The sequence below is a fragment of the Peromyscus maniculatus genome, chromosome 6 (assembly GCF_049852395.1).
Source record: "Peromyscus maniculatus bairdii isolate BWxNUB_F1_BW_parent chromosome 6, HU_Pman_BW_mat_3.1, whole genome shotgun sequence".
NCBI lineage: Eukaryota > Metazoa > Chordata > Mammalia > Rodentia > Cricetidae > Peromyscus > Peromyscus maniculatus.
The window spans coordinates 8070141-8092491 of record NC_134857.1 but is presented as its reverse complement, the minus strand read 5'-3'; the positions used below and the strand labels follow the sequence as shown (position 1 = coordinate 8092491).

The 22351-nt window shown below is 39.7% G+C and overlaps 1 protein-coding gene across 1 annotated transcript in view; it reads left to right on the top strand.

Annotated features, from left to right (window-relative positions):
* The window catches only part of Znf639 (zinc finger protein 639), a 194549-nt gene that overhangs the window by 40634 nt on the left and 131564 nt on the right, over positions 1-22351 (top strand). The gene's annotated exons all lie outside the window — the stretch shown is intronic.

Below are 22351 nucleotides of genomic sequence, written 5' to 3'. Positions count from 1 at the left end.
TGCATTAGCATTTTCAAAAGCCAAAGATTTAATTATTATTTGTCTAACTTCTGAATTTCATATCATTCTATTTACTGTTGAAGTCAATCTTTGTAAGAATTCAATGAAAGTTTCTTTTGGGCCCTGGATAACTTTAATAAATGACTCCGTTTTCTTTCTTACTTCTTTAATTCTGTCCCAAGCATTCAAAGCTGCTGTGCAGCATAAAACCAGGGTGTGGTCATTATATAGAGAGACTATCTTTGGACATCAGCATAATCTCCCTCTCCAAGAAGTTGGTCTTTGGAGATTTCCATACCTCTAGCTCTACTTTGCTGTTAAGTGATCTTAGCCTCATCTTTCCACCATATCCTCCATTGTTGAGGACCAGGCTCCAAGACTGCTATAACCAAGTCTCTCCAGTCTTGAGGGATAATTCTATTACACGTTGATCATGAGTTTAACATCTGCTTCACAAAAAGTGAATGCATGCCATATGAGACTATCACTTCCTTGAATTTCCTTAAATCTAACATTTGTACAAGAGTTCATTCATCTCTTACACAGCCTTAAGGATATCTATCATTTGGCAATTTCTGTAAAATTACTGGATAAATTAAGGTTGGCTGCTTGAAAACCTTAGCTATTCCTCTCTAACCTTATAATGCAATGCTGAGATTGGTTCTTCTTTAAATTCCTCTGTCTGGGTCTGAATATCACTATGATCTGTTTTAATAAGTTTTTCTAAAACTTGTATCTTAGCACTCATATTAACCAACTTTTTTAGTGATAAAACAAAAATGATAAAACCGATAACGTTTATAATTGACATTACATAAATCCTATCTAAATAATTATCCTCCCAACTAGGGACTCATTATTCCTCTCCAAATTCTAATCTTTCCCTTGTTTTATATATTTTAAATTTTTTTATCGGTGGATTCTGCTGGAGTTTATCAGTGGATTCTGCTGGAGGATCCGATGCAGATAAGCACTGGAGGGCTCCTGTTGCAAATCACCCTCTGGAGCGATGGAAGGATCTTTCCACTAGCACGTGGAGGAGACCTGATCTAGTGTTAGTGTGGCCCCGGAGTTTGGTTTATGTCTTTCCTCAGAACAATGAGGTTCCTCTTTGGATTCCTGAGCACTGAACGCACCCTGTGGCTACTGCTGAAGCCCAACATGACAGAGACCCAATGGGTCTTCATGAAAAAATCTACCCTTCTGATGCCAATGGAGATTGAGAGCCCAATATGGTCAGCTTTGGCAAGCATTAATGTAAGCCTAGGAACTGAAGCCACGAGATTGGATTCTCCAGAAGAGCTGCCAGCTAAAGTCATGCTGGGATCAAGTCACGCTGGGCCTTGACGGTTCGTGTTATTGGAGTTGTATCCATGCCAGTGGATATCCACACAATCCAGAAGAGAATTTGACATTGCTGCTGCTGCTGTTGCTGTTATAACAATGGCGCACACTGCTACTACTGTTTCTGGGATTACCATTTCATAATTGCTTACTACCGCTAGCACAGTGGAGACCCTGGCAACAAAAGTAGCTACCACAGTTAGTTAATCTTTCATTCTATTGGGCATGATAAATTTAATTCAGTAGTTTGTGGTGATATTTTATTTGTACTGAAATGTTATTTTAATTTTATGTTAATAAATAAAGTTGCCCTGGGGTCAGAGCTATTAGAGCCATAGTGAGAGCGTGGTGGTTAGAAGAGCTAGGTAGATTTCTGTGTGTTCAGGGATACAGCCAGTATTGGAGACATACGCCTTTAAGACCTGGAGGGCGGTACTTACAGGCAGTGATGAGGCAGTCATGTGGTTGGGTTTACAACCAATGAGAAGGCAGAACAGAAAGATTATTTAAACAGGGACACAGGAAGTACCTCCCTCTCTCGGGGAAGCTAGGAGCACTGCAGGAGGTAAGATTTTATCTCTGAGCTCTGACCTCTCGGCTTTTCTCTTTTACCTTGGCTCTGTGTTTCTTATTTTTAAAAAGACGATTGGTTACATCTACATCTGGCGCCCAACGTGACAAGAATCCATTAAAAACTGCTTGGGGCCGGCTCCCTAGCCAGAGCAGCCGGCTCCCTAGCCCCAGCCCAGGTCTGGGCTCAGGCCTGCCCTGCTAAACAGGGCCCCTGCCTGTAAAGCCAAGCCTTGACTCGGCTCAAGAGGGAACAAGTGGCTGGCTTTAAGCTTTAGCCGGCTACCCCTTCGCTTTCACTTTCACTTTCACTTTCGCTTTTGCTTTCTCTCTTGTTTTCTCTCTGTCTCTCTGTTTCTGTCTCTCTCTCTCTCTCTCTCTCTGGATTCACACCTAGGACACTAGGTGGCTCTTTTGAAATTCGCTCGGATTTCTACTGTTCTACGCAGATTTGGTAAGTCATAAAGGAAACTATTTAAACGACAAATTTTTTCCACATTTAAAAAAATGGGTTTCCTGTGTACATTGGAAGAAAATTGGGTTTTGTTTGAAATTTTAGGCAGTTTGACAATGGAACAACTATATGAAAAGATTAGTATTATGGGAATTATGCAGTTAATCACCATGCTTATTCTCATTTTAGTATTTAAAAAGATAGTCGATTTAAGTGCCAGGATAACAGCTTTAGAAAAACCTGTTAATTTTAACAGTGAAGTTGGTTCAAGTTTGGATCATAAGGTTACAGAAAGAAAGCCTGTTTTCACACAGTCATCCTTAATTTATCCTGTAACCGTACAGCAGATGCCTGATCAAATGGCTACACAAAATATCTGGGCTCCAATTGAACTGATGGATTTTAAAAGGTTTAAGGAGGCAATAGTATCTTATGGCATGCATTCCCCATATGTAAAGCAAATGTTAAACTCTTGGTCAACATATAATAGGATTATACCACAGGACTGGCGGGACCTTGCACAAGCTGTTCTGGAACCCAGCCAGAGAATTCAATTTCTAACGTGGTTTAAGGATGAAGCTAGAAACGTAGAAACACAATGGAGGGAAAAAGGAATACAAGTTTGTCAGGATCAGCTTATTGGAGAAGGCCAATATGCTTCAATACAAACACAATGTTTATATGATGTTCAAACCATAATTTTATGTCGAATGGCAGCCTTGAATGCATGGGACAGAGTTGATGAACCAGGAAAAAAACCTGAGTCATTCACAAAGGTTATGCAAGGCCCAAAAGAATCTTTCACAGATTTTTTAGAAAGACTGGCTTCAGCAGTAAACAGAATGGTCTCAGGATCAGAAGCTAGTAAGGCAATAATTGAAGCTTTGGCATTTGAGAATGCGAATGCAGCATGCAAAAGAATAATCAGGCCGTTAAGGGCAAGATCTGCACCTTTGGAAGATTGGATTAGAGAAACAATTAATGTTGAGGTTGATGAGCATGATACGTGGGTAGGAGAAGTAATTTCAAAAGGTTTGAGGAGTGTTAGATGTTTTGGGTGTGGAAAGCAAGGACATTTTAAAAGGGACTGTAAACAGGTCATTCCTAGAAGCAATGTTTCTTCAAGGAACAATGGCAACAGAATGCCCCTTCCTTCTGGAGTATGCAGAAGGTGTGGTAAGGGAAAACACTGGACCAACGAATGTAGATCAACAAAGGACAGACAGGGTAATCCTTTGCCTCAGTTTTCGGGAAACTCCCGGAGGGGCCTCATGCAGGCCCCCATAGCAAAACCAGTTCAAACCTTTCCTGCAGCTGTAGAGGAAATCCCTGCTCTGAGCGATTAAATAACCAAATGACTATTGGAATAAATCATGCTGGTCAGGATGATGAAAAAGAGAGAATAGAAAATTCAGGAGAAAACATAAAGAAAATTTTTTGGCAAACTTCTATTAATGAACAGAGACCAAAATTAACGATAAAAATAAATGGTGTTTTGTTGTCTGGTCTGGTAGACACAGGTGCGGACATTACCATAATTGCACCAGAATTTTGGCATCCAGCTTGGCCTCTTCAGGAGGTAAACGTTCAACTGTTAGGAATTGGGACATTATCTGGAGTGAAACAGAGTGCAAGATGGCTGGAATGTATAGGTCCAGAAGGACAGAGAGGAAAATTAAAACCATATGTCGCTAACATAGCTATGAACCTGTGGGGTCGAGACTTGTTGCAACAATGGAATACTCAGATTAAAATCCCTCCAATCTCAGAAACAAATCATAAACTAGCACATGTTTCTGAGAGAAATATTAGAAGGCATTATTTTGAGTGGTCACCAGCCATCCATATTATACAGGAACAGGGCACAACAACTGATAATCCTCCAAAAATACCAACAGCTCTACCTTTAAAATGGTTAACAGACAAGCCTGTATGGGTTCAGCAATGGCCTTTAACAACAGAGAAACTCCAGGCTTTAGAAGAGCTGGTAGAAGAACAGTTGAATGCTCAGCATATTGAACAGTCAACCAGCCCTTGGAATTCTCCTGTATTTGTTATTAAAAAGAAATCTGGTAAATGGAGAATGGTAACAGACCTTAGAGCAATTAACAAAGTAATTCAGCCGATGGGCTCTCTACAATCTGGAATTCCTTTGCCTACTCTGTTACCAAAAGGATGGCCTCTCATAGTTATTGATTTAAAAGACTGTTTCTTTTCAATACCCTTACAAGAAAAAGACAGAGAAAGATTTGCTTTCACAGTGCCTACTTATAATAATTCTCAACCGGTTAAAAGATTTCAATGGAGGGTCCTCCCACAGGGAATGTTAAATAGCCCAACTCTGTGCCAATATTTTGTACAACAGCCATTGGAAGTGATACGTAAAAAATTTCCTAAATCTATAATTTATCATTATATGGATGATATTTTACTAGCTGACTCAAATGCAGATACTTTAGAAAGAATGTTTGAAGAAGTAAAGAAAATTTTGCCTTGCTGGGGATTACAAATTGCTCCTGAAAAAATACAAAGAGGAGATTCTATTAATTATTTAGGATATAAAATAGAGCTACAAAAAATTAGACCCCAAAAGGTGCAAATTCGGAGAGATAGACTACAGACTCTTAATGACTTTCAAAGATTATTTGGAGATATTTCTCATCTACGAACTATTGTTGGGGTAAAAAATGATGAACTGACTAATTTGTTCAAAACCTTAGAAGGTGACAAGGACTTAAATAGTCCAAGAGAATTATCACCTGAAGCTGAGAAAGAATTGGCCTTGGTAGAAAAGAAAGTACATGAAGGGCACGTGGATCGTATTGATCCAAAGCTGGATTGCATTCTGGTTATTTTACCTTCTAGGCATTCCCCTACTGGAATATTAATGCAGAGGGAAGATATTATATTGGAATGGATATTTTTACCAAATAAACCAAATAAAAAATTAAAAACTTATGGGGAAAAAATCTCTGACTTGATTTGGAAAGGAAAATTGAGACTTCGTCAATTAGCAGGAATAGACCCAGCAGAAATTGTCGTACCTTTAACTAAGGAGGACATTGAAAAATTATGGACAGAAAGTGAACCTTGGCAAAGAGCTTGCAGTAATTTTTTGGGAGAAATTAACAGCAAATATCCCAAAAGCAACAGAATTGATTTTATAAAGAGAGCTGATTGGATCTTGCCTCGAATTGTACGGCAAAAACCCATATCTGGAGTTCGTACATTTTATACAGATGCCAACAAACAAGGAAAGGCAGGTTACAAATCAGAAAATTTAAGTAAAGTGGTACAAAGTCCTTATAATTCAGTGCAAAAATCAGAATTGTATGCTATTCTGTTGGTATTAATGGATTTTTCAGAACCTCTCAACATAGTAACTGACTCTCAGTATGCTGAAAGAGTGGTATTACATATTGAGACTGCAGAATTTATCCCTGATGCTTCAGAATTAACTTCACTATTTATTCAATTACAAGATACAATCAGGAAAAGGAGTCATCCTTTATATATAACTCACATCCGATCTCATACTGGTCTGCCAGGCCCTCTAGCACAAGGCAATGATGAGATTGATAAATTATTGATAGGAAATGTGCTGGAGGCCTCAGACTTTCATAAAAAACATCACGTCAATAGTAAAGGTTTAAAAAAGGATTTTTCCATAACCTGGCAACAAGCCAAAGAAATAGTAAAGAAATGTCCTACTTGTTCCTTCTATAATCAAACGCCATTACCAGCAGGATGTAACCCAAAGGGTACTCAGAGAAATGAAATCTGGCAGATGGATGTGTTTCACTTTGCAGAATTTGGAAAATTGAAATATGTACACCACACCATTGATACTTATTCAGGATTTCAATGGGCAACTGCTTTGAGTTCTGAAAAAGCTGATTCTGTAATCACTCATTTGCTAGAAGTTATGGCCATCATGGGTATACCTGCACAAATCAAAACTGACAATGCTCCATCATATGTCTCTGTTAAAATGAAACAGTTTTTTGATTATTACAAAATAAAGCATATTACAGGTATACCACATAATCCTACAGGTCAAGCAGTTATAGAAAGATCAAACAGAACACTAAAGGATATGCTAAATAAACAGAAAGGAGTAACAAAAACCCCCAGAAATAGACTGCATAATGCTCTATTAACTTTGAATTTTCTGAATGCCAATGAGAAAGGAACAACAGCTGCAGAGAGACATTGGGTAATAGAAAAAACTACAGAATTAAATCAGCCTATATACTTTAAGGATGTGCTGACCTCAGAATGGAAGCCAGGGTATGTATTACGTTGGGGACGAGGTTTTGCTTTTGTTTCTATAGGAGAAGATAAGCTGTGGGTACCATCAAAATTGATAAAGGTTCGATTTGAACAAGAGAAACCTCTTAATTAGAGGAGGTGATAGTTCATCAACCAGCATGAACATCCAATTTAAACTAACTTGTACCTGTAACACATGTCTTTTCATTTAATCAGATAATAACTTGCCAAAAAGGAACATCCCCAAAATTAGTCTTGGGGGAAGGTTTTTGTTTTTGTCTTTTAGGAGAATGAAGGTTAAGGAATCTGAAGGACACAAGACAAATGAGACAACTGAAGAAAAGGGACAAATCATCTATCCCAGGAAACAGAGTATATGGGAGTATATGGCATATGGGTATATATTATCTAAAAAATTTTATGTCTTCTTAAATGTTTGTTTCTGCTTTTCTCTAAAGATTTAACACTATTGGTTTTCTAATAGTCCCAGTTCAATTAAAATTTAAAGCTGACTTTGGAGTTGGAGAATGGCTCTCTCCTTCTTTAAACTCAAGCATGTTGTTAAAATGAAAATACAAACTCCCTGTATCATGACAGAATAAAAGAGCCATTTTCTGCTATGGGACAGGACAAAAGCCAAATTAATTAAGGGACTATTCTATTACTAATCTCAACTCTTTGATTCTATTCTGATTCTTTAAACTTTTCTTAAAGTATAAATTTTATATCAAAATTTACAAGATTAATATATATATACATTTTAAACTTTGTTAAGATATGAATGGTCATATAGAGTACTAACTAATTCTAGAAAAAAGGCTTCAGTTAGCTGCATATATATGTCTTTGTGTTCGAGTCTCTTATCAGTTTTCTGCAGGAAATCACGGCCAGGCCTAACATCAACTGAAGTCTCCGGAAAGAAGATGGGGCCCCACAACAACAACAACAACAACAATTCCACGTGGACAATAATAATATCACTAAGCTGACAAACATCATCTACAGATCAGCTTTGAACTACAAGGTGCTCAGAACAATTTTGAGATGACTAGCTGAGGTGATCCAGTCTCAAAGACTACTTAAATAAGGACTTGAGATAAACCCTGAACTTTGGCAATACACATGGACTGGATAATAATGAAGGATATAGTTACCTTTCCTAGAATTTGACAATTAACCTAAAATTTTTCTTTCAGGATAAAGATAACTTCGCCCATACCCAGCAGGAAGCAATTTTAAGAATGACGCCCACATTCCCAAAGAGGTGGTGTGGGGCGGGTGGTTTTTTTTTTGGTTCTTTTAATGGGTTTTGGGTCTGGGATAATTTTCATTGTTTAGGGGGGTTGGTTACAAGTTGTTGTCAAGGGTTAGGAAAAAGGCTAAGCAAAGGAGATTAGATTTAAGGTTCTTGTTTTAAAAAAAAAAAAAGAAAGAAAGAAAGAAAGAAAAGAAAGAAAAGAAAAGAAAAAGACAATTACTAGTTTTAAATACTTTACATTATTACCAACTATTAGGATATAAAGAAGTGAAAGTTAGTAATTAGACATTACAATAGAAATTGTAGTCATATTAGATATGTTTTAAAAATTGAGCAGATATATTTTAGACAGGTCATCTTCAAACCCTTCAGAGATCTACAGAATATGGCATTTAAAATGTTTTAATAACTTAGAAATTTTTCTTTTTTGAGACATGTTGGCTCCTGGCAGTACCAATCTACTTCAGAGAAAATATGGGCATTGAAGAATCTGCATATGGAGTTAATTTTCATTGTGGCAAAAGTTAGCCACTGGACAACAAAGTATCCTCAAATCAACAGAAAAAATGGACAGACAGAACACGAAACAAAGGACTACCGATTCCTGCCAAAACAAGTGTGGTTATGGCTTTATCAGACGGCATCTTCTGAGGCCAGGACAATATGGCACCATCCCTGAAGTGGCCTTCACAATCTGGAAAAGGTACAGTGCCCTTTTCTTTGAAGGCAGCTGAACAGGCAGTGGGCCGATGGCTTCTGTTGTGCGATGGAACAGCAACTGAAAGCTCACGCCTCTCAATAGTAGACTGGCATTTAATAGAGGGATGTGGAGAAGAAGGGGATGCTGAGATGAAGCCATATATACACAGCCAAGAAGAATGGACAGCTGAATTAAAAACCATCAACAATTTCCAGAATTTAAAATCCTGAATCATGACATGACACTAGTGGAATTCAGGTGTTTCTGGTACATGGACTGCTCTCACCCAATGTGAGGTTGAACTGTTGACCTTGTGTACAACCTACTTCACAAATGAGTCTGTCAGATACGCTAAGCCTATAGGCTGAAGATGATGCCCCAACACTGTGGAGAAACCTCAGGTGACTGTCCAGGCAGCTGGCTGTTTCTGTCAACTCACAAAATTTTTGGAAGTTGCTTTTGTGCACTTCCTGTTTTTATTTTTGTTAGCTAATATTATTTCCTTCTTGGGTCTCTGAGGGAGTTGAAGATTAGTTAGTTATAGTTGAAGATTAATTAGGATAGAAAGTGAATTAGATACATTTTGGACTTACTAAAATAGGATAGATAAGGGAATTATTTTCTCTGATTTGTCAAATACAAATGGACTAGACATCGTTTAGGTATTTGTTACTTGTATATATTGTATATAGTTATTGTACTTTTGTATATAGTTTTTCTTTTGTTAGTTATAACCTTTTGCCTTTTTTCTTTTTATTAAAATAGAAAAGGGGAAATGTGGTGATATTTTATTTGTACTGAAATGTTATTTTAATTTTATGTTAATAAATAAAGTTGCCCTGGGGTCAGAGCTATTAGAGCCATAGTGAGAGCGTGGTGGTTAGAAGAGCTAGGTAGATTTCTGTGTGTTCAGGGATACAGCCAGTATTGGAGACATACGCCTTTAAGACCTGGAGGGCGGTACTTACAGGCAGTGATGAGGCAGTCATGTGGTTGGGTTTACAACCAATGAGAAGGCAGAACAGAAAGATTATTTAAACAGGGACACAGGAAGTACCTCCCTCTCTCGGGGAAGCTAGGAGCACTGCAGGAGGTAAGATTTTATCTCTGAGCTCTGACCTCTCGGCTTTTCTCTTTTACCTTGGCTCTGTGTTTCTTATTTTAAAAAAGACGATTGGTTACATCTACAGTAGTTATATACATCTCGATTGGCTTTGAAAATTATAAATGTATAAACTCAAGTTCCAGTTGCTTTTGGGATACTATCTTACAAGGACTGCAACATACAGTATGGCTCATTAAGGAAGGGAATGGCTCAGTTGCCTTTAGCCTACTGGCTATGGGTGAGATAGGACCTCTGTTGGTCTTTTCTGTGTCAAACACACAGATTGCAAGCCCAGTGCCACTTTGAGATCTTTGGCAGCAATTAACTATGCAGCTCACACACGACTGAGTTGGAATGATAATGAGTATTCAGAGACGGGTAATGCCTGGGGGCATTCACCAACCTAAGACAGAGCACCTGTGTGGCCTGGGCAGGCGTCTCCATGACTGGTAAAGTGACCTGCTGACATCCCAAGTCAGAAGCTCATTTTTTAATAAAAGGGGGAACTGCAGGGCCCTGGCCCCCATTTTGGGTAACTGTTGCCTTGCTTGCATACCTTGACCTTGATATCCTCTCAGTGCTAATCCCCTCCGAGGTTCCACCCTCCTGAATGCTTAAGGGAAGTTCCTTGTCTGTGTATCCTGAATAATGGGCATTAACAGCTTAGATGCAAGATTGTAAAACATCAGTAGTGAACTTCTGCCCTCCGGGGTCCTCCCATTGTGCTGTAAGCCTGTATTTAAGACCTCCTACCCCCTTCAAGAAATGACATTCAACACTTAAATGCATATATATGCATTATATATTTTTATTATATATATTTTATTATATATAATATTATATATATATAATTGAATGAATACTGCGAATGTAATCTATGAATACCACAAATGTGATTAATATCATGAGTGTAAGTAATGAATTTGCCAGTGGCTGCAAAGTGACTTTTTTTGTGAATTCATGCCCCAAAGTTTAATGCCAGATGTAGTGTGAATTCTAACTGGTCTTAATAATAAAAACCCAGAGTCAGACATTGTGGTGAATGCTGAAAGATCAGAGATGTAAAGGAGCAGCTACAGTTATCTCTTACCTCCATGACTCCTCAGACCAAAAAGGGGCCAAGCTACTGTCTCCATCCTGCCTTATCACTTCTTCTCTCCACCCAGCCATATCACTTCCTGTCTCCTGTCTGTACCAACCTCCAGACTTCTATGGTAAGCTCTACCAAGTTTTATTTGTCAGAACCCAAACAAAATATCACAACACACATTGGCTTATAAAAACTACTGGATTAAACCAACCTATATATTTTAAAAATGTCTTGACTTCAAAATGGAAGTAAAAAAAAATGTTACTTTAGGGGAAATGTTATGCTTTTATTTCCACAGGAGATGAGAGGTCGTGGATTCATTCCAGGTTGATATGTATCAGGTTTAGTTGGGGAAGATCCCCTGAAAATCCTGGCTACAGACATAAATAAATAAACCTAGAAAAACCACAAAACGCATAACATATATTTTACCTGCTCAAACATAAAACAAAAAATCATGTTTGGCTAACTTGTGTACAACACACAGTCTATACTTTCATTGATGCAGATATGTATGTTACCTTTAAAAGTTTACGTATTTTCAGAACAAGATACCAAAAAAAGGATGGTCCAGGTGATAAAGCATCCAGAACAGCTTCAAGGCTGGTGGCTGAGATGATTTAGCCTCACAGAATACCCCAGCCAAGACTTAACAATTATCCTGATTTTCAAGGTTCCCCTAGAGATTCCAGTGCCCCCAGATAACAAGAAGCAGTCTAGAAAAAACAATGCCATATTCTCAAAAGATGGCTTATGGAAGTTTGTTATCATTTAAGGGGGCGTTGGTTATAAGTTGTTATTGGTCATAGTTAGAAAAAAAAACTAAACAAAGGAGTTAAATTCAAAGAACTCTTTCTAAAGAAAAAAATGGGGATATGATATAGAAATGATGAGCTAAAAGGGTAGATTATTGAATCTACTTTAATTTGAAAAGCAAAATATTTTACATTGGTATGGATTTTGGTTTACTGATACAAATTTAAAGTTAATTTTGTTATATTGTATGTATGTTTCTACTCTTACTTAGGGTATTGGATTTATGCAGCTCATTAAAAAATGTAACACATAATTAAGAAATACAGATTAATAATAGTCTATAATAGTCAAACTTATAGTCATGTTAGGTATGTTTTCAAGGTATATTTTAAGCATGTAGTGATATTTTGCTTGTGATCTAACAAGTAAAGCTTGCTAAAGATCAGATTGCAGAGCTAAGCCACTAGTTAGCCATAGAGGCCAGGCAGTGGTGGCACACACCTTTAATCTCAGCATTAGGGAGGCAGAGGCAGACAGATCTCTGTGAGTTCAAGGCCACTCTGGGATACACAGGATTGATCCAATCTGAAAGAAAAACAGAGCCAGGCACACATGCCTTTAATCCAAGCACTAGGGAGGTTTAGACAGGAAGTGATATGGCTGGGTGGGAAAAGAAATATAAGGTAGGAGGAGACAGGAACTCAGCTCTTTCAGGCTGAGAATTTGGTAGAGGTAAGAGCTCTAGTGGCTAGCTGCTCTGCTTCTCTGATCTTTCAGCATTTACCATAATATCTAGCTTTGGGTTTCTATAAAGACCAAATTGGATTATTGCTACAAAACAGATTTATTTAGATAGATAGATGATATTCAAATACTTCTAAGACATTTTAAATGTTTTAATAACATAAGGCTATTCATTACAGTGAGACATGTCTCTTCCTATCAGCACAAAATTACTCCAAAAAAGATGATGGGCATTGAAGAAACTCCATATGGAGTTTTCCTTGCTTTATAGCAAAAGATATCCATTTGGGCAAAGAAACTGCCCTTGCCTCAATTGCTGACAGTATACTGTCCAAACTGGGCTAGCAGGATGCAAAAGAAAGAGACTGTCAAACCTTGCCTAGACAAGGTAGGACAGTCCTTCAAAATTTCGTGCTTCTCAAAAATGTCTGTCAGATATACTAGGCCTGTAGGCCAAAGCTGGATGCCCCAACATCACAGAAGAACTTTGGGTGACTGTCCAGGCAGCCAGATGTCCCTGTTGTTAGGAAACATTATACCCTTCTGGGGTCTTTGATTGAGTTAAAGACTAAATGATTAGACTTTAACTTTCCCTTAGTTATGATAAAGGGTAAGTTAGTTATAAAATTTTGGACTCATAAAGACAAGGTAAATAAATAATAGAGTACTTTCTCTAATATTGTCAAATACAAATGGACTGGATATTATAAATGTAATTCTTACTTGATAACTGTTTTTGTTGTATATAATTTTACTATATTAAAATGAAAACCTTTTAAAATTAGGCAAAAGGGGAAATGCTGTGTAACAATCTTTGTATGCTGTAAATATGTATTACTCGCATTGGTTTATAAAGAGCTGACTGGCCTCTAGCTGGGCATGAATAGTCTGGGCAGGAAAGCCAGACTAGGAAGACACTGGGAAGAAGGGCAGAGTCTGAGGAGTCTCAAGCCAGATACAGAGGAAGCAGGACATGTAGAAAATGAGGTAACAAGCCATGAATCATGTGGTAGAACTTAGATAAGAAACATAGGTTAATTTAAGTTGTAAGTGCTAGTTAGTAACAAGCCTAAGTTATTGTCCAAGCATTTATAATTAATATAAGTCTCTGTATGATTATTTGGGAGATACTGATGAGACACAGAGAAACTCTGCTTACAGAGGGTTCTAGAGAATATGGTCAGTTTCAGGGACTTCCTGAACTATTTTAGGGTTGTTTCATTTCTGTCTTATTGGAGTTTACCTGAAGGATGAAATGTTCCAATCTTGGAAGAAACAGTTACACAACACTGTCAGGTATGTTGTTTCAATAAGGAGTAAAATAACTAATACAATATTTTTTTTAATTTATTTGATCATAGAATATTTCTCATATGCAAGTGTATGAGTAGATCATCATCAATAGGAACTTTTTAGAAGCTGATGTGATGGTTCAGTGGCAAAGAGCACTTGCTGCTCATGAAAAGGAGCTGGTTTGGTTCCCAGCACCTATATGTCATCTCAAAACCATCTTCAGTTTCAAGGGATCTGACAGTCTTCTGTGACCTCCTTAGGTACCAGGCATGCACATACATACATACATACATGTATTTGGCAGGTAAATGTTCATACGTATAAAATTTAATTAATCCTTCAAAAAGAGGAACTTCTACTATACAATGTTTATTCAGATAAAAGAAAAATGATATTTCAGATTAGCTGGTGCAAGACAATAAATTATCATATTTATTATCAAAATCATCTAGCTTTTCCAAGTGTGGAGGCATGCACCTGTAATCTCAGCACTCAGGATATGGAGGCAAGAAGATCAAGAGTTCATGGCCATCCTCAGACAGTGAGTTTAAGGCTAGCTGGAGCTATGTGTAGCCCTGTCAAGACAGAAAAGAAAAAGCTATAATGAAACCCATTGCTTTCTATGATAACCTAAAAAGAAATTTTTAAAGAATAAGAGATTCAATCTGGGTGTGGTAGTGCATGCCTTTGACCCAAGCAGAGGCACAGTCTATGAGTTCAAGGCCTGCCTGGTCTACATAGTTCCAGAACAGCCAGGACTATGTAGAGAGAACCTGTCTAAAAAACAAACAAACAAACAAACAAACAGAGGGAGATTTTGTATAGAAACAACTAACTTTTTTCAGTTCAGTACTTGCAAGAGTTCATTAAAGTGATAACACAAGGTAAATATATCAATCAATAGATTTGAATTGGGCTTTGAAGCCAATCCTTTAATCCCAGCTCTCTACAGGATAAGGTGTAAGTAAATTTGTTGCAACTCTGTGGGTTTGGTCCCCGATTTTGGCACCAAAACGTGAGTTTTGCAACTCTAGGAAGGGGTATCTTGACCACTTGGGAGTCAGCCGACAGCTGGAGCTGTGAGGAGACAGCAGCCCTGGAGGCCGAGGTGAGGCCGAGGTGTCCCGGGTACTGGAACTGCTTCAGCAGGGAAGCACGTCCTGACTGTTTGGGAAAGTCAGGCCTAGGGCTGCCAGGAGAGCTCAGCAGGGAAGGGTATCCTGACTGTTCTGGAGTCAGGCTAGACCTGGTGTGGTGGGGGATGGTCTCCCGGCAGAATATAGCAATCCTGCTCCTCTCCTGGAGAGCTGCTACAGCTGAGCTTTGCTCAGCTCCCACTTAAGGGGGCTTCCTAGCAGAGCTCTGCTTCTCCAGCCTAAGATGTTGCTTCTTTCTCTTCACTCTGCAAAAGGGGAAACCCCTGCAGAAATGTAACACTCTCCCCCAGCTCTGGAGCAAAGTGTTACTTTTTAAGCTCTCTCTTGCTCTGTCCACTGAGGGACGTCTCAGCAAGGATCTTCTGTTCAGTTCCTCCTTGTTCTGTCCACTGAGGGATATCTTAGCAAGGATCTTCTCTACACCAGTGAATGAAGATCTTCACAGCTAAAACTCTTTTAAGAAAGACGTTTATTTGGGAAGGAGGAATCCAGGAGAGTAGCTGCCTCTACCAGGGTGGAGAGAACAGCCCACAACTGACCAAGCAGGGCGGTTTATATAGGATATCTTGGGAGCAGAGTGAACCAGTGATTGGTTAGTTTTTTTTCTGCCCAGGGACTGGCCAGTTTTGTGGGCTAGGGACTGGGATGCCCCTTATTTCAGAGCCAAACTGTGTTTCTTTCACTGGCCTTATTTAGCTTTTTGACACTAATTCTAAGGCCAGGGCATATTTCTTTCACTGACTCTGATTCTAGGGACCAATGTAGACGAATTTCTAAACAGTCTTATTACATAAGAAACACAGAGCAAAATACAGAGGTGCAAGCTGTAGAGATCAGAGCAATAGCTGCCAACTAACCTTAGCTCACCACCTTGCTGTAGCTTCCCAAGACAGCCTCTTCCTCTCTAACCTGCACTTTTATTGCCTTGCTGATCTGCTTTTTCATTGGCTCTAAGCCCAGCCACATCACTTCCTCATCACTGCCTGTCTGTACAGACCTCCAGGTCTCTATGGTTGGTACTGGGATTAAAGGCGTGTGTCACCATGCTTGGCTGTATCCACACAGAGACACTGCTTGTCATATGATCGGATTAAGGGCATGTGCTCCCACTGCCTGACTTCTGTTTATGGCTATGACCTCTGATCTCCAGGCAAACTTTATTTATTAACATACAAATAAAATATCATATTTCAGCACAAATAAAATATCACCACAGACCAAAAGTGTCATTTTGGCACTAGTTTCAGAGTCAGGGCATGTGTCCTTGGCTCTGGGTTTGAGGATAAAGTGTTCATTTCTCTGGCTCAGGTCCCAAACCCAGGCTGTGTTTCTTTCCCTGGTCTTGGGCCCCAGAGCCAAGGTGCTACTGTCCTGCTCTATAATTAGTTGGTTTCACAGGTCAGTTGGCCAGGGGCAGAGATGGCTCTGATTTGAGCCAAACTGTGTTTCTTTCACTGGCCTTATCTGAGCCATCTTTCCCTAGTTCTGGGCTCCAGGGTCAGGGTGGGTTTCTTTAGCCAGCCCCTTTTCCCTACATAAGGTAGAATCTCCTCCCTCCCTGCTCGGAGCTGAGGACTGAACCCAGGGCCTTGTGCTTGCAAGGCAAGCACTCCACCACTCAGCTAAATCCCCAACCAATAAGGTAGAATCTCTAGTTCAAAGCCAGCCTGTGTTCCATGATGAGATACTTGCTTCAAAACATTCAACATTAGCTGGGTGGTGGTGGTGCATGCCTTTAATTCCAGCAGTCAGGAGGCAGAGCCAAGCAGATCTCTGTGAGTTCGAGGCCAGCCTGGTCTACAGAGCAAGATCCAGGACAGGCACCAAACTACACAGAGAAACCCTGTCTCAAAAAACCAAAACCAAAACAAAACAAAACAAAAATTCAACATTGTTTAAGCTTTTATTTTGTATTTAGATAAAATGTAACTGGTGGATATAGAATAGGAATCTGATTTCTGCAACAATCAAAATAATAAAATATCTATCATTAAGATTTCAGGAAATATTCCTTATCTATTTGAAGAGCCTCATAGTAATATGTTCAAATATATCAAAGAATATGTGAATAAATGGAAAATTCATAAAATGAAGATAGTATTTAAAAGATGTCAGTTTCCCCCAAATTAGCTCATAGTTGTAATGCAATTCTGAACATTCCCATGAGATTAGATGCTATTAGCTTTCAATCAGTGATTAAAAAGAAATACCAAGATAGGAACTGTTGTGTAGCAGTTTTCTTCAGATTAAAACCTTCCATTTTAGAGGAAAACTTAAAACATAGGGAGGGTGTAAAGGGAAAAAAATGAAACAACACGCTATTTTAGGACAGGATGTTTACAAAACATGAAACAATGGCATGTCCTGGGAGAGGCAAAACTCTCCATTCTCCAAGGAAGCTCCATTAAGACAGAAAGAAAACAACCCAAAATAGCTCAGGAAGTTCCTGAAACTGACCAGATTCTCTAGGCCCCTCCTTTACCAAGAATACATAAATAATAAAGAGTGTTGAGCATCACCCTCAGATAAGCCAACCTGCAAGAATGACTCTGAGACACCCGGAATAAACAGAGACTGGCTGCCCAGAAGAAACCAAGACCAGCCAAGCTGCCTGGAAAGGACATTCTCCAACCTGCCGGCTATGCAGTGTGCTCTAGGTCCCAGCTTTGCTATCACCTGTCCTGGGGTGAGCTCTGGTAGTGCAGGTGTCTTTGAGTGATTTCTGCTCCTGTAAGTAACCCCTAAACCATATTCCTGTAAGTAACCCCAGTAAAATTAATAGGTTCACCCAGCTGGACTTTAGGGGTAACTGTATTTTGGTATGTCATCAGTTCCCGGTTTGAGATGAGTAGACATTTGTTTACATTCCCCCAGGAATAGTGTTGGCACCTATCCACAGGCCTCGCAACTTGAGTTCAAACCCTGAGAATTAAAGGTATAAGGAAAGATTCTACTCCAAGTTGTTCTCTGATCTCCATATACATCCATGGCGCATGCATACCCTCTTTCTGTGTTAATAAATATATAAATGTTAAAAAAAATTTAAACCAAGGTAAACAACTTAAAACAACTTAAAATGTTCACCTTTCTGAAGTTTTCGTCCATGGCTGTTTGATCATGTTTTGAGCCTATGGAAACACATTTTCTTATGTAGGAAGAAGATGGCAGAAGAGGCTGCTTATTTCACAGCATACTGGAAGCAGAGATAAAAGCAACCAAAGTCGCCGGGGCAGTGGTGGTGGTGCATGCCTTTAATCCCAGCACCACCACCACCACAGGGCAGAGGCAGGCAGATCTCTGTGAGTTTGCAGCCAGGCTAGTCTACAGAGCAAGTTTCAGGACAGCCCAGTGTAGATGTAACCAATCGTCTTATTAAAATAAGAAACACAGAGCCAATGTAAAAGAGAAAGCCGAGAGGTCAGAGCTCAGAGATAAAATATTACCTCCTGCAGTGCTCCTAACTTCCCCGAGAGAGAGCTACTTCCTGTTTGTCTGTGTTTAAATAGTCTTTCTGTTCTGCCTTCTCATTGGTTGTAAACCCAACCACATGACTGCCTCATCACTGCCTGTAAGTACCGCCCTCCAGGTCTTAAAGGCATATGTCTCCAATACTGGCTGTATCCCTGAACACACAGAAATCTACATAGCTCTTCTAACCACCACGCTCTTGCTATGGCTCTAATAGCTCTGACCCCACGGCAACTTTATTTATTAACATAAAATTAAAATAACATTTCAGTACAAATAAAATATCACCATAGCCCAGACTGTTAGATAGAGAAACATTGTCCTGTAAAAAAACAAAAAACAACAAAACAAAACAAACAAACAAATGAAACGACCAAAGTCCCAGTATTGTGGGAATGAGCATTCATGACATGAGCATGGCATGCCAGTGATGGCAATGCCTGAGACTCATGGGAATGGCAAGGCCTTCCTCCAGTCAGGCTCAGTAGAATGGCAAGGTCTTCCCCTGGTTTGAGTACAGATGCTGAACAAAGGTTGTCCTTTAACTAAAAACAGTACTGAGAAGAGTACAGAGTACCAACTGCAGCTTCATCCTGATGACTGTGTCATCACACACCCTAAGACTCCTCCCCTACAGAGACCTGTCTCCTCATTCATGTGGTTTACAATAAACTCACTGAATATCTGGGCTGCTGGTGTGCAGCTGAAGAGGCCTCTTAACATTAGTGCAGCCATGACAGGCTGTAGACTAACAATATTGGAAGAAGGCCTCACCATTACAATAACCACAAACTGTACCCTGGTGGGAGACCAATCAGAATTGAGACAAACAAGTACTAAATGCCTAGAATGTAAAGGATAGCTTACATCACTTGTATATAAATTGTCAGTTTCCTTGCAGCAATGCCAATACCAATCACCGTTTGACAAAACTTCTGTTACCTCACTCCTGCCCAATTAGGAGTTCCACCCCCATCCAAATCTAGAATTCCCCTACACCCTCAATCCTTTACTCCTTAAAAACCCTGTCTCGACTTAGCTCGAGGCTCTTCTTGATCTAACTGCTGTGTTGGAATAAACAGGAAGCCCAAGCTTAAGTTTACAATAAAGGCTCTTTGCTTTTGCATATGAACTCGGACTCTTGGTGATCTCTGGGGGGCTCATGACTCAAGCATAACAGACCAAGCTTTCTTGTTAGGACCACTAGCCCTCAAATAATGACACAGAGACTTATTATTAACTACAAAAGTTCGGCCTTAGCTTAGGCTTGTTACCAACTAGCTCTTATAACTTGAATTAACCCCTATTTTTGTTGTTTACTTTTTTACTTTTACTTTTTTGAAACAAGGTTTCTCTGTGTAGTCCTGGATGTCCTGGAACTCCCTCTGTAGACCAGGCTGGCCTTGAACTCACAGATCCACCTGCCTCTGCCTTCTGGGTGTTGGGATTAAAGGCATGCGCCACCACTGCCTGGCTAACCTATATTTTTTAATCTGCATTCTGCCACATGACCTGTTACCTCATCTCTGTACTGCATGAACTGCTTTCCCTGCATCTCGCTGGTGAATCTGCCTTTCTTCTTCCCAGAGTTCTCTCTCTGCCTGGAAGTCCTGCCTAGCTGCTGGCCATTCAGCTCTTTATTACACCAATCATAGTAACATGTTTTCGCACAATGTGCAAATATCCCACAACACTGGTGTGTCTCCATCCAAGCACATACACAATGATCCCAGATTTATGTTATTCATGTCTGTCTTTCTCAATCTCCTGTTGCTCCCAGTCAGGTTTCTAGGATCCAGCTTTGAGGGCCATGGCATTGTATCACCTTCAAGAACATTCCCTCAGTGACTTAACTTCCTCTTACTAGGCTTCGCCTCCTAAAAGGTCCATCAAGTCCCCATGGCACCAAATTTTAACTATAGTTTCAAATGAATTAGCCCTTTGTAGCTTTCTCCTGGGCCAGGGTAGAACCTCATGAAAGTAGGAGAGTAGCAGAGACTGTTTTTCATGTCTTGGGAGCACAAAGCAGAGATGGAAAGAGAGGAAGAGACCTAGACAAGATAGCTCCTTCCTCTAACCCCATGAACGACTTTCTCCTACTGAACTGCTGCCTCCCGTCACTTCTGCCCACCACCGCCACCAGACTATGAATCTATCCAAGGATTAATCCATCCATTTTTTCAGAGCCTTCCTGACCCACTTGTCTCAGGAAATGCCACCAGACACACCCAGAGGTGTGTCTCAACAGTTCCATAGGAGTTTCTTAATTCAGAGAAGTTCATAATCAATGAGAATCATCATGTTGTCAATGGTAATCAATCCAAAGGCAGCAAAGTATGATCATACATGCTTGTAACCCTGCACTTGGAAGGTGGAAGCAAAAGTCATCCACAGAAATACAGAGTATTCAAGGTCAGCCAGAGCTACTAATACATCACTTCAAACCCAAAAAGCAAATAACTATGATCATAATTTCAGAGTTTTGGAATGGAACAATAGCTTCATTTTGGACATTTTAACCTCAGACTGCTTTGCTATTAACCAGGTATGGTGTTTCATGCCTGTAATCTCATACTCAGAATGATGAAGCAGGAGGATTGTGGTGAGACCAGGGCCAGGTGCCCAGGGGCTCATAGTGAGACCCTGTCTTGATACAAAAATAAACAAATAAATATACCTAAATAAGTTAATAAGGGAATGCTTATGGTGAAATCATTTAATTCTGAAGAATTTCATTTTGTTTGCTTTACAGTCAAATTCCTAATTTTTCTTTTCCTTTAAAGCATTCTTCTTTCAGTGTTTGATGACTTTATGACACAGATGTCTAACATACTTTAAACATTTAATAATACTGCAGACAGGATCTGACAGGATCTGAGGCTGCAACTGTGGTATAGGACTTGCCTAGCAAATACAAAGGCCCTAGTTTTCCCCCACCCCCCGTTCACAAAACACACACACACAAAAACAACAACAACAACAACAAAAAAAAAACCAGAACAAAACAAAACTCACAAACATCTTTGAAGATAAACATTGTAACATCAGTGGTAGCCAGATAAGTCAAAAGTACTATGAATTAAACAACAAAAAGTACTTACTTCGAGGTAATTTGTCATGCACTTAAGTAGCCCAAAGCGTATTTTCTATGACATATGATATCATATAATGTAATTAGCATTTTCTTTTTAAAATGAATTTTCGAAGGCAAACTATTAGCCACATAAAATTTCCCTACCAAGTACTAGCTATTATCGCACAGAAAGCACAGTTTGGGTAATGCTCCTTTAAGGTCCCAGGATTGACTACGCAACTCAAAAGTTATATTTAACTCATTGCTTAAGGGTGAGGATGTTCTGAAACTGCTGGAAACGACTAGTTAAATATTTAGAAACACGGATTCTCTGGAATGCGGGGTGAAAACCAGCACTAAAGGGCGGAAAAGAAAGAAAACAGGAAATACAGAAACCCAGTGCAGTGAAACTATGTGTGACTACCCAGAGGAATGAATCACTAAGACTGGGTTGAGGATGTGCGGCGGTTTTGCTTGGATGTTAAGTTGGACTGTTAACACCTCTGGAGTGTTATTTCCAGGCAGGACGTGCCTCAGACTTCAGATCCTGGACCTGAGGCTTTTCAATGTGGTAAAAGACCAGTAGAGGGAGAGAAACGCTGAATGCCGTGTAGCAGGAGTAATCTAAAAGCCAACAGATCTCTCCTTCTTCTCAAGCAGAAGAGATCGATCCGTTACGCAGTACCAAATCACCACCTTGAACCTAACTTGAAGCCAGCATAACTTTTTTGAAGCCTCAACAGTGAAAAATAGCACAACTTCTATAGCTAGAATACAAGGAAAAAAGCACGGGACACAGCCAAAGGTCTCTGGGAGCTGAGTCAAGGAACCGCAGAGGGCTGCTCGGACGGGCTGCAATTTAAACCAGTGTTTGCCAAGGAGTTCTTTCTAAAATCGGCGTCCAGTTTGGCATCGTTCATCTTGCCCTCATTCCGTTTTCTCTTTGGGCGTCCCTCGCCCCCAACTTCTCTGTCAGCTTCTCCCAAGACAGAATTGTCGCTGGAAGAAACTAACAGGCGTGACACGTCCGCCGTCCCAGGATGACACCACAGCCTAGCTAGCGCGGC